The sequence below is a fragment of the Oncorhynchus keta genome, chromosome 22 (genome assembly GCF_023373465.1).
Source record: "Oncorhynchus keta strain PuntledgeMale-10-30-2019 chromosome 22, Oket_V2, whole genome shotgun sequence".
NCBI lineage: Eukaryota > Metazoa > Chordata > Actinopteri > Salmoniformes > Salmonidae > Oncorhynchus > Oncorhynchus keta.
The window spans coordinates 18,950,540-18,964,487 of record NC_068442.1 but is presented as its reverse complement, the minus strand read 5'-3'; the positions used below and the strand labels follow the sequence as shown (position 1 = coordinate 18,964,487).

Genomic DNA, 13,948 nt, shown 5'->3' with positions numbered 1-13,948 from the left:
GCGGATGGTCTCCTGAGGGATCTCCTCCCAGACCTGGACTAAAGCATCCGCCAACTCCTGGACAGTCTGTGGTGCAACGTGGCGTTGGTGGATGGAGCGAGACATGATGTCCCAGATGTGCTAAATTGGATTCAGGTCTGGGGAACGGGCGGGCCAGGCCATAGCGTCAATGCCTTCCTCTTGCAGGGACTGCTGACACACTCCAGCCACATTGTCATGCATTAGGAGGAACCCAGGGCCAACTGCACCAGCATATGGTCGCACAAGGGGTCTGAGGATCTCATCTCGGTACCTAATGGCAGTCAGGCTACCTCTGGCGAGCACATGGAGGGCTGTGCGGCCCCCCAAAGAAATGTCGCCTCACACCATGACTGACCCACCGCCAAACCGGTCATGCTGGAGGATGTTGCAGGCAGCAGAACATTCTCCACTGTGTCTCCAGACTGTCACATGTGCTTAGATTGAACCTGCTTTCATCTGTGAAGAGCACATTTGTGGCCTGCTGGAGGTCATTTTGCAGGGCTCTGGCAGTGCTCCTCCTTGCACAAAGGCGGAGGTAGCGGTCCTGCTGCTGGTTTGTTGCCCTCCTAAGGCCTCCTCCACGTCTCCTGATGTACTGGCCTGTCTCCTGGTAGCACCTCCATAATCTGGACACTATGCTGACAGACACAGCAAATCTTCTTGCCACAGCTCGCATTGATGTACCATCCTGGATGAGCTGTACTACCTGAGCCACTTGTGTGAGTTGTAGACTCAGTCTCATGCTACCACTAGAGTGAACGCACCGCCAGCATTCAAAAGTGACCAAAACATCAGCCAGGAAGCATAGGAACTGAGAAGTGGTCTGTGGTCACCACCTGCAGAACCACTCCTTTATTGGGGGTGTCTTGCTAATTGCCTATAATTTCCTCCTGTTGTCTATTCCATTTGCACAACAGCATGTGAAATTTTTGACCAATCAGTGTTGCTTCCTAAGTGTACAGGTTGATTTCACAGAAGTGTGATTGACTTGGGAGTTACATTGTGTTGTTTAAGTGTTCCCTTTATTTTTTTAAGCTGTGTATATGACGATCACCAGCATTATATATATATATATATGGCAAAAAAAGTATTTAGTCAGCCAACAATTGTGCAAGTTCTCCCACTTAAAAAGATGAGAGGCCTGTAATTTTCATCATCATTGAGAAACTATGACAGACAAAATGAGGGAAAAAAAATCCAGAAAATCACATAGTAGGATTTTTAATGAATTGATTTGCAAATGGTGGAAAATAAGTATTTGGTCAATAACAAAAGTTTCTCAATACCTTGGTATATACCCTTTGTTGGCAATGACAGAGGTCAAACGTTTTCTGTAAGTCTTCACAAGGTTTTCACACACTGTTGCTGGTATTTTGGCCCATTCCTCCATGCAGATTTCCTCTAGAGCAGTGATATTTTGGGGCTGTTGCTGGGCAACACGGACTTTCAACTCCCTCCAAAGATTTTCTATGGGGTTGAGATCTGGCTAGGCCACTCCAGGACCTCGAAATGCTTCTTATGAAGCCACTCCTTCGTTGCCCAGGCGGTGTGTTTGGGATCATTGTCATGCTGAAAGACCCAGCCATGTTTCATCTTCAATGCCCTTGCTGATGGAAGGAGGTTTTCACTCAAAATCTTACGATACATGGCCCCATTCATTCTTTCCTTTTCACGGATCAGTCGTCCTGGTCCCTTTGCAGAAAAACAGCCCCAAAGCATGATGTTTCCACCCCCATGCTTCACAGTAGGTATGTCTGGATAAGAGCGTCTGCTAAATGACTTAAATGTAATGTAATGTGTTCTCTGGATGCAACTCAGCATTCTTTGTCCTCCAAACACAGCGAGTTGAGTTTTTACCAAAAAGTTATTTTTTGGTTTCATCTGACCATATGACATTCTCCCAATCTTCTTCTGGATCATCCAAATGCTCTCTAGCAAACTTCAGACGGGCCTGGACATGTACTGGCTTAAGCAGGGGGACACGTCTGGCACTGCAGGATTTGAGTCCCTGGCGGCGTAGTGTGTTACTTATGGTAGGCTTTGTTACTTTGGTCCCAGCTCTCTGCAGGTCATTCACTAGGTCCCCCATTGTGGTTCTGGGATTTTTGCTCACCGTTCCTGTGATCATTTTGACCCCACGGGGTGAGATCTTGCGTGGAGCCCCAGATCAAGGTAGATTATCAGTGGTCTTGTATGTCTTCCATTTCCTAATAATTGCTCCCACAGTCGATTTCTTCAAACCAAGCTGCTTACCTATTGCAGATTCGGTCTTCCCAGCCTGGTGCAGGTCTACAATTTTGTTTCTGGTGTCCTTTGACAGCTCTTTGGTCTTGGCCATAGTGGAGTTTGGAGTGTGACTGTTTGAGGTTGTGGACAGGTGTCTTTTATTCTGATAACAAGTTCAAACAGGTGCTATTAATTACAGGTAACGAGTCGAGGACAGAGGAGCCTCTTAAAGAAGAAGTTACATGTCTGTGAGAGCCAGAAATCTTGCTTGTTTGTAGGTGACCAAATACTTATTTTCCACCATAATTTGCATAGAAATTCATTAAAAATCCTACAATGTGATTTTCTGGATTGTTTTTTCTCATTTTGTCTGCCATAGTTGAAGTGTACCCATGATGAAAATTACAGGCCTCTCATCTTTTTAAGTGGGAGAACTTGCACAATTGGTGGCTGACTAAATACGTTTTTGCCCCACATACATATACATATATTTAGAAGCTTCCAAAAGTATTTGCGTTGGACCTTGCATCAGCACCTACATTAAATTCCACACAGCTCCAGAGGTCAAAAATGGAGAAGCAAACATCATGTACGCACTTTCCAGTGGGGACAGATAATATAGTCTACATACTCTGTCCGTCTTCGGCCACATCCCTGTCTGATGGCCTACTCCACTAAATCTCTGCATGGCTGTGCCCTTTTGCTCAAGGAGAGGTACATGTGTAGGGTTATATATAGCCCACGGCCATCTTGAGCTGGGGGACATTAACAGTTTGTTTTGAAACCCTAGAGCTTTGCCTAGACCATGAGGGTAATCTTACATGACAGTTTATTGAGGGCGCAGGCTGGGAGCTGGGAGTCATCGACCTGAAACAGTCAGAGACATCCAACTTACCTTACTGGTATGCACTGCCCCCCACGAGTTGGGCCTACATGTTGGACCTAGGAGGTAGCACTGCCTTAGCAACTCATTGGGTTTATATACAGTGGGGTCTGAAATTATTGATACCGCCAATAAAGATTATTGCTAATTTCTGTATAAAACAAATAAAAATACTGAGCTATATTGTATGCTCCAAACATTTTTGGGGAAAATTATATTATTTTAAACAAATACAAGAGAGAGATTAATTGAACCATTTTTTTGAGGTAGGTCAAAATTGACACTCAAAGAATCTTATAGAGTATTCAAAAATGTAGTATTTGTCTCAATGTTCCTAGAAAGTCATGTGACTCTGTAGAGTCACATCAAGCTCGTCACTCTACAAACTTGTTGGATGCATTTGCAGTTCTTTTTGGTTGCGTTTCAGATTGTGTGCCCAATAGGAATTAATGGTAAATAAGAATAGAATACTGTAGGTTTCTCAACACTAGACGCTACCATAATTATGGATAATCCTGAATGAATTGAGAATAATGAAAGTTAGAGGGTCAAAGATCATATCCCCAAGAAATGCTAACCTCTCCTGTTATTGGTAATGGTGAGGGTACTTGTTAAACAAAATATCTTTCTCTGAGCAATTGTATTGGTATACATTAAATAATGTAATTTCCCTTTTTAGCATACAATATAGCTCAGTATTTTAATTAGTTATTTTTATACAGTTATTACTGCTCAGCTTCAACAAGGGTGTCAATAATTTCAGACCCCACTGCATAGTAGAGGTTGGCCGATTAATTAGGGCCGAGTTCAAGTTCACAGCAATCGGAAATCGGTATTTTTGGACACCGATTTGGCAGATTTTTTTTTTTTTTTACACCTATATTTAATCTTTATTTAACTAGGGAAGTCAGTTAAGAACACATTCTTATTTTCAATGACGGCCTAGGAACAGTGGGGTAACTGCCTCGTTCAGGGGCAGAACGACAGATTTGTACCTTGTCAGCTCAGGGATTCAATCTTGCAACCTTACAGTTAACTAGTCCAACGCTGTAACCACCTGCCTCATTGCACTCCACAAGGAGACTGCCTGTTACGTGAATGCAATAAGCCAAGGTAAGTTGCTAGCTAGCATTAAACTTATCTTATAAAAAATGTAAAAAATCAATCATAATCACTAGTTAACTACACATGGTTGATGATATTACTAGTTTATCTAGCGTGTCCTGAGTTGCATGTAATCGATGCAGTACGTATCGTTGCTCCAACGTGTACCTAACCATAAACATCAATGCCTTTCTTAAAAACAATACACATAAGTATATATTTTTAACCTGCATATTTAGCTAAAAGAAATCCAGGTTAGCAGGCAATATTAACCAGGTGAAATTGTGTCACTTCTCTTGTGTTCATTGCACGCAGAGTCAGTGTATATGCAACAGTTTGGGTCCCCTAATTTGCCAGAATTTTACATAATTGTGACATAACATTGAAGGTTGTGTAAAGTAACAGCAATATTTAGACTTATGGACGCCACCCGTTAGATAAAATACAGAATGGTTCCGTATTTCACTGAAAGAATAAAATGTCTTGTTTGCGAGATGATAATTTCCAGATTTGACAATATTAATGACCTAATGCTCATATTTTTGTGTGTTATCATGTTATAACTAAGTCTATGATTTGATAGAGCAGTCTGACTGAGCGGTGGTAGGCTCGTAAGCATTCATTCAAACAGCACTTTCGTGCGTTTTCCAGCAGCTGTTTATGACTTCAAGCCTATCAACTCCCGGAATTAGACTGGTGTAACCGATGTGAAATGGCTAGCTAGTTAGCGGGGTGCGCGCTAATAGCGTTTCAAACGTCACTCGCTCTGAGACTTGGGAGTAGTTGTTCCCCTTGCTCCTGCTTCGAGCCCAGGTAGGAGCGAGGAGATGGATGGAAGCTATACCGTTACACTGGCAATACTAAAGTACCCATAAGAACATCCAATAGTCAAAGGTATATGAAATACAAATGGTACAGAGAGAAATAGTCCTATAATTCCTATAATAACTACAACCTAAAACTTCTTACCTGGGAATATTGAAGACGCATGTTAAAAGGAACCATGTTCTCATGTTCCGAGCAAGGAACTTAAACGTTAGCTTTTTTACATAGCACATATTGCACTTTTACCTTCTTCTGCAACACTGTTTCTGCATTATTTAAATCAAATTGAACATGTTTCATTATTTAATTGAGGCTAAATTGATTGTATTGATGTATTATATTAAGTTAAAATAAGTGTTCATTCAGTATTGTTGTAATTGTCATTATTACAAATAAATCTAAATTAAAACACTTTTTTTTGAACGGACGATTAATTGGTATCGTCTTTTTTTGGTCCTCCAATAATCCTTATCGGCTTTGAAAAATCATAAATCGGTCGATCTCTAATGCATAGACACAGTACGGGCGGGCAGAAAATAAATTGTATTCAGCATTGATTTGATACTAGAAGGCTACTCTTTGCCACTCAATCGAGTTTCTGATGAGAGGGAGACTACCTTTCATCCTGAAAACAAAGAATTGTCCTGCTGTCGGTCCCACCCATCCTATGTCGAGGATAAAGAACTTAAGAGCGGACTTCTGCGTCTACACATGCAGCCCCCTCTCTCAACAAAAGCACTTAAATTGGTTAAAGGATCCATATTGGCAGAGCCAAAAGCCCACTGCAGGGATAATAGATTTTTAATGGAGAGATGATGGTAAGGGGAACCTCTCTAGGGACGGATCACAATCGAACACAGCGACCACCATGGAGCCAACCCCCCCCCACCTCACACACACACAAATGACTTCATCTCTGTAAATGGCATCTTTGTGGGGCACTGGAGGAGACTTGGCTGCAATGCTACAACCAAGCCTTGACACAATTTAGCTTAAGAAAATCCATCCATTGACAAAGGGAGATATAACTATCCAGGCCTTTCACTAACTTTTTCCACTGGTGATTGTCGCACAATTTAAAAACAAATACACAATGACCTGGCCTGTGTGCCATAAATGTGCATGCATTCCATATATAACCAGTGTTCTTACATTGATTTACTGTAACAGCAAAGTACAGACTTTAAAATCCGCAATAAATAAATATGGCACTTTATTTTAAGTGCTTTGTGTTTTTTTCTGCAAAATCGATACCACAGCAAAAAAATAAAAATGGCAAGGTCTGATGTTTCAGGTTTTGACTCTCAAAATCACACTTATTATTACAGAAAAGTCCACAACAATGCTTAAACTACATCAGGGCACCATTTGAGGTCTAGGAAAAATGAGACATTAAGATTTTTGTTGTGTAGTTAACCTTTAATTCAGGTGTGCACCAGCCAGACAGCTGTGTTTGGCTAGTGGCGTGTCTTTAGGCACATGTGGAGTTTTCAAAGCAAATGGCCACTGGATTGATGCAAATAACCATGATTATGCAAGCTTGGCATAGGCTACTTTGTAGTTACCTTTTAATTGACTGCAAAAAAACTAAAATGGTTACGCTATCATTAGCGATGCTAACGATCACACAAGTGGTAGACATGGTGGTAAACATATAGCAGGGCTTGATATTCCGGTAAATTTGCCAGTGGCACACCAGGCCAAAGCTACTGGCCCCATATGAAGAAAAAAAATCTGTCCCAGGTCAAGATCTGACAGGAAAGCGAATGATGCGCACATACTTCATCTACTAAATCATCTGCTATCTTCCATTTGCAAACTGAGCAACTACTGGGTTCATACAGACATCGGCAAGTCAAATTCAAGGACTGTCAAGGACTTTTTCCAAGCACTTAAATTGTAATTTTCGAGGACTTACCATGATATATTTTATTGTTGTAGTAACGCCATTTTGTGGAGAAAATCTCATAATCTCATAATGATTACATTGTCTCATGTTGTGTTTATATTTTTGTTCAGTACAGGCATGCTCCCGACACAAACACACTAATGAAGCCTCTCCACATGTGGTATCTAGTCAGTCTCGCCATTTGGGATGTTGAAGAATAATATAATAATAATAATAATATATGCCATTTAGCAGACGCTTTTATCCAAAGCGACTTACAGTATGGGTGGTCCCGGGGATCGAACCCACTACCCTGGCGTTACAAGCGCCATGCTCTACCAACTAAGAGTTATTGAGGGGTTACTGTGTCATGTTTTAAAAATGAGAAAGAGACCAATTTTTTTTAACACTATGGAAACCAAGTTGAAGCCAACATTCAATGATTTTACAGCAACATGCGCAGCATACCAGCACAACGCCATTCAATTGAAATGGTGGTTAAGAAACAAAAGCACCTACCTCATAAAAACTGATCAGAAATTAAAAAAAAATAATAATTCTATTGGAGTAGTAGAACTTCTAAATCGGCTACCATAACATCCATGAATTTTCAAGGGACTAAAGAGCCTAGAGGAAATGTCTGATTTTCAAGTTAGGCTTCCATGATGGTTGAATGGGCAATTCAGTCAAGACTGATTTTTTATTTTTTTTAAACCTGGTTTGCATACCCATTCTTACCCTAGCATTTACTGGTAGATATAAATTATATTTTAGCCCTTGGCAACGCAGATGCTCATTGGTGCGCACGAGCAGTGTGGGTGCAATAATTGAATAATATAGATTTGTACATTTATTTTGTAATGCTCATTTTTTATTATTATTTTTTACCTTTATTTTACTAGGCAAGTCAGTTAAGAACAAATTCTTATTTTCAATGACGGCCTAGGAACAGTGGGTTAACTGCCTGTTCAGGGGCAGAACGACAGATTTGTACCTTGTCAGCTCGGGGATTTGAACTTGCAACCTTTCGGTTACTAGTCCAACGCTCTAACCATTAGGCTACGCTGCCGCCCCAAATGCATGGTGTAGTCGGGGTATAAGGTTGTAACGTAACAAAATGTGGAAATAGTCAAGGGATCCGAATACTTTAAGAATGCACTGTATACCTTGATTTTTACAAATGTATTCCAAAATAAGAGTTGTACAATTAAAAGGTCAAATACACCAGATGTTAAAACAGCAACAATCAAATGAATTCAGTGCTTGTGAACTTATACCTAGGCTGAATCCACAAACTTAAGACCCACTAATAATTTATTTTGCAATAATCACAGATCTGGCTTTCAAGTCTACGAGAATATGATTTAAAAAAACAACAAATTTAACTCGAACCACGCATAATGCACATTCACTAATAATGACAAACTTTTTGTAGCGAGTATTGGCTTACAGAAAATTAACACAGGTCTCATCAACAATCAAGCTTTACGTGCTAGTGATTAGCCAGCTAATCTTTAGCCAACTTGGATCTATTTGCTAGCTAACAGTATCGAACCCTATCTTTAGGGATGGATAATGGGAGCACTGGATAGTGAGTAACCCCATTACATTCATGGCTCATCCATTTGAACACAGTGTGAAGACTGCATCTCCTATGAATAGGGTCCTATGAATAGGGTCACAGTTTTCAGTCAGTCAACTAATCAAGATCCTTGAAGTCAAGAAAGCAGGGGGGAGTTAATGAGTGAGAGTGCAGTGCCCTCTCTCTTCTCCCCAATAAAACGCTGTGTGTAGAAGAGAATAGAAGTGAGGGCCCTAGCCTCAAAATAGACATCCTCTTAGCAAAATATTACCTTTTTCCTCACTGGGTCCTCCTTTCAGGTTGTTAACCAGGGATCATCTCACACACAAACACGAGACAGGACCATCAGTGGACAGAGTCGCTCTCTATTCAGCTCTATGACAATAGAAAGCAGCTGGAAGACCAACCATTCAATCCATTAGTCAACAATCCCTAACACAAAGCAACATGCCCAAGCATTAGAGGGGCCTTGTCCCTCGGGTAGCTTCGGCTACCCCTCATCAAGTGCAACAAACCACCTCAATGCCCGTTATGTGAACGGAACCCTTTCTAAATCTGACCATGTCCATATCAATGGTTTGTCTAGCTTGAGTGTAAATGAGTAGAGAACTTCCATTGGCATCATTGCTTTTTGTATTAACCTGTTACTCATGGGGTATTGATGTCATGCTTCTTGAATCATTCTTTATCAGACCACTGATTTGTCATCCACTCATATTTTAGTGTACTGTACCGTATTACTAAGCACCGCTAGGCTACCGTATTACTAAGCACCGCTAGGCTACCGTATTACTAAGCACCGCTAGGCTACCGTATTACTAAGCACCGCTAGGCTACCGTATTACTAAGCACCGCTAGGCTACCGTATTACTAAGCACCGCATTACTAAGAAGCATCGACATCATAAACAAAAATAGGAAGTTATCATCAAAACACCCGATGACTGACAATGTGTGAATCTGACCTGCAATGAATGGCATGTATGATTATACAGTGTAAAAATATATTATCCATAAAGGTCTCTATAGACATCACTCCAGGGATCAATGTGCCTGCGCGTGCATTTGGGAGCAGCGTGCACTTCTGCATTCCACCCAGAAAGGAAGTCTGCCTTGTGTAGTGTATATCTACTAGGGGGCTTGGGATGTCTGAGTAGCTTACCAAGCAAGAGGGTCCAAGGCACTCTGACAGTAGCTAGTGATGACATTTGAACTTCCGGATCCGGTGTTATGTGCCTTTTGTTTACAAATACTAGCTAGTATGGTGTTCTATTTTGTAATTTTGACCCCCATTGGTATCCAATTGGTAGGTTACAGTCTTGTCCCATAGCTGCAACTCCTGTACGGACTCAGAGAGGTGAAGGTAGAGAGCCATGCATCCACCGAAACACGACCCGCCAAGCTGCACTAGTTCTTGACACACCGCTCGCAAAACCCAGGAGCCAGACATTAACCTCATCTACTTCACATAGCTCATGTGCAAAGCAGTACAAGTTTACTGAGTGACTAATTAAGAAAACAGAATTGTTTTCTGTCACAAGTGCAAATAACCAGACAAAGAAAGATTTTATAGAGCAAAAGGTCTGACATTTTCTCTCTTTTTTCCCCCCAGGTGACGATCACAAGAGGACATAATGTCAGTGTCCTAAGGATCCTCCGCTGTCATCCTCATCCAGCCACTGGAGCTGGGTGGAGTTTGATGGAGTGCCAGGGAAGAGAGCAAGGGTGCACCTGGGCGGAGCATTAGGCGTTAGTGAGAGGGTCCGGGGACGTGATGAACTAGGCCGGGGAGATGATGAATCAATGGGCGATGAATCACCTGTAGATGGGCCCTAGTCCTGTCTACAATGCAATCCCTCTCCCAACGGCTATAAGCAGCCATCTCCATTGGCCCATTTTGAGTTAAAATGCTCACACAAAATAACTGATTTCATAAACATCTCAATCTAACTAGCACACACAGTGTCTGTTTTCAGATGTTTGAACTGGCCCTGCTAATCATTATGATAACAAAAACAGGCCCAGGATATTTCCAACTTACAATTTCTCCCATCCAGAAACAAGATGATTTCACATGTTCTAACTAGGTCTGCTAAACATAAGATCAAAACACTGTTCAAAAGTACTCAGCTGCATGACAAGAGTACATACCATATCTGACATATTGGCATATGTCTGACGATGATGTTTCACGTAAACACGAAGCCACACTCCGTCTCCTTCACCTTTTTCTAATTGCGAACATACCGGTCCCGAATCATACTCCATTTCTTTGATATCAGTATCCGTGTTCCAATTTGTGATATCTCCCTCCAGTGGTTATCTTTTACTTTCTTGTCCAAAAACAACTGCACTGAAGGATTGTAGAGGTTATCGTATCATCTCACCTCCTTGCAGATGCTCCTTAAAACTGGACAGGCATAATTGCATGTAGCAAATGTTGAAATAAAAGCACAAAAAAAGGATGCTTGCAAGTAGAACAATAAGTAGAATAGCAGTTGCAGCGAAGTAGCAGCACTTCCATCTCTTCTGTGTTTATATCTGAAGGGAGGTGATTTAGATACAGGGCGGGACTTCCATTGCAAACCTCACTCAATTTTTTGCAAGGAATGATATGGCGCTTCTCAATTTCCAGTTAGCAAAAAACTGTGTCAAATGCCGGAGCGTATTACAAGGAGCTGCCGCTTTTGTGAAAAAAAAAACGACATTACAGCACTGCGCTACGCTCCGTAGCTTCCGTCTCTGTAGTGTGGATTTACCTTAAATCTCTTGGTCAACCCTACATGGATGAAGTCATAAACCCAGCGCACTTGGGTTGACTTTAAACCTAACCTCAACCACACAGCTTACTTTATGCCTAACCTTAAATTAAGACCAAGCTGTTTTTAAGAATTTCTACTATACAGCCAATTTTGACTTTGTGGATGTGCTATCTGGTGGAAACCCGGTGAGAGTTGCTACACTTTGGCAGGCATAGATAGGGAGTAGCAATGTTGTTGAATGAGTGTTATATTTAGCCTTGTGTGGGCTATATATAGACTACACACAATACCATGCTTCTCTTTTGTTTTAACGTCAGGCTACTCAAAAATATTGTTCCGCATGTACTCAATGCCTAAACTTTGAATATAAGCTAGGCAACATAGACAAACTTTGGACATTTTTGTCTGGTAGGACTGATAGTAAAAAATTAATTTAAAAAAGGGCCAATCATGATATCAGTGATCTTCAGGTTGAAAAAAATAAGTAAATAATCAGAGTTCTAGAAAGAAGCCAGAGTTCCTGATTTGGAATTCCGGGTTGGTTGCAGGCCCCCCAGTGTCCTGTCTGGTGCGTGGAGTCACGAGCGCTGCTGGACGGCTACTGCGTAGCAACCAATGCCAAAAGCCCTGGTCTGCCCAAGAAAGCCTTTGTAAATTACGATCACCAGAAAGTCCCCCAAAAATGTTGGACGTCTGTTTTCGGATCTAAAATTTGTTTATGATCAAGTTCGATTCCCACAGTGAATTATTTGAAAGTTTGTTACAAATCAATATATTTAATTAAATAGTGATCCATTCTGACTCCCACATTTGTCATCATACTGGACCACATGTTGACAGACAACCCACAGGCTGGCATGCTATGAGGAGACGCCATTTAACTCTCAGGCAGGATGAAAACGACTACATCGACCATGATCCTTTGCAAGTTACGGCCACTTTCACCATAACCCATAATAAGACATTTTTGGGTGCCATTCAGCAATATGGCTCACTTCAAATTCAAATACTTCCGTATTCATGCCCGCCTGGAGATTTCCATAGGAATATGTGGATGATGTCAGCGTTATCCCTATCTACTGGTATTACGGTGCTTTCAAGACAATTGAGAACTCTGAAAAAAACAAGGTTAAATCACGAGATCTGATATTTTCAAGCCGGAATGTCAAAGCTCTAGAAAGATGCCCTAGTTTCCAACTTGGAATTTCAAGATGGATGACTGCATAACATGATTTTCAGTCGTAGATCGTTATATATATATATATATATATATATATATTTTTTTTTAATGAGTTCCCAGTTGTCTTATACTCACAGAAGTCTAAGATTTCCGAGTTCCCAGTTGTTTTGAACGCTGCATTAATGTCTATAGTTTCTCCCAGTCGGAGCTAGTTTTTTTCCTGAGTTCTCGGTTGTCTTGAACGCGGCATAACCTACTGTCTCTAGCCTAGAAATCAGTTATTCCTGGACCATGACCAAGCACGTCGGAATGGAATCGCGTTCTTAATCAAACGCCTAGTAATGGAATGCAACTTCCGCAGTGCTCCAATTCGGTTTTCACTGTGACTGGGCGTCACCCGCGTCTGTGTGGTCTACAAACTACAGACGCAGGGCGGCTGTGGAGCCCTCATTGACTGGCCATAACATTTTAAAAATGGCAACAGTTTAACACTTGAATTTCTTGACAATGAAAATGTGCTTCCATGGTTTAGTTTACATATCGGCATTAAATTATCCTCCCCTGTCCGTGAAGTTCAGGCGGCGATCCGGGATTTAGCCTACGAACTAAATATAGCCTATATTTGAGAAAATAGTAGTAAACAAATTATATAGCAATATGTTGAGTCAATGATCACGGAAACATCAGTGTTTGGCAAATCGTTAGGCTACACTTCCCAATGTTGTGCTTGCCACCGAGACAGCCTGATGCAGGCGTGAATGATGTCGTAAAAACACAAAATGTGAAGGTGCGCCGCAGTGGTTGGCGGTGTGAACGAGCTCGAACAGTTGTAGCACATTTTGGTCCCCTGTATGGGTTCCCCGGTCAATGCACAAACAACGTTGAGCGACACATTTCAAGAATCATACATTTGTGTAAGAGGTGAAAAATGTGCACGGAATACTTACAATAAGCAGAGCTCTACCCTAATTATCAAGAGGGCGAGGTGGTCTACTGGAAACAATGTATTATTACTCAGTAGCTTCTGAGCGTTCCAAGCGTTGAAGTCCAGATGGTGTTTCCTCAACGAATGTCTCAATAGTTTCGACAACAGAAATGTATGTTATTCCAGACACTGCAATTTTAAGTGAAATTTATCAAAGCATTCGTTCAGTGTTGTATGCGAGGTTAGCTCACGGCGAACAATGTGCTTCGAATAGGGAGAATAGACTGTTAGAGTCCACGCCCAGCCCTGTATGAACCGCCCCGGCGAGAACAGTTCAGTTGCTGTTTTGACCATCGTTAGTTAGCACATTGGGCGGTTTCCGTATAACTGCAAAATATAAAGGGGCAGTGTGGGCATAAAGAATTACAACTACAAATTCCGTAGTAGCCAATCTTAACGTGATTTATGCATTTCACATTTTCGAACCATAGCCCAGTCAGATAAAGTAAACCTGGGAGCTTTAGTATTACATGTTTAATATTAATGTGTGGCT

General features: G+C 41.4%; 1 protein-coding gene across 1 annotated transcript in view; it reads right to left on the bottom strand.

The window, feature by feature from the left end:
• Nucleotides 1-13,694, bottom strand: part of LOC118370933 (GTPase HRas) — a 37,243-nt gene extending 23,549 nt beyond the window's left edge. The window contains exon 1 of the mRNA XM_035756171.2: nucleotides 13,418-13,694. The gene's annotated coding sequence lies outside the window, so the exon portion shown is untranslated. The remainder of the gene's footprint in view (nucleotides 1-13,417) is intronic.
• Nucleotides 13,695-13,948: the final 254 nt, after the last annotated feature.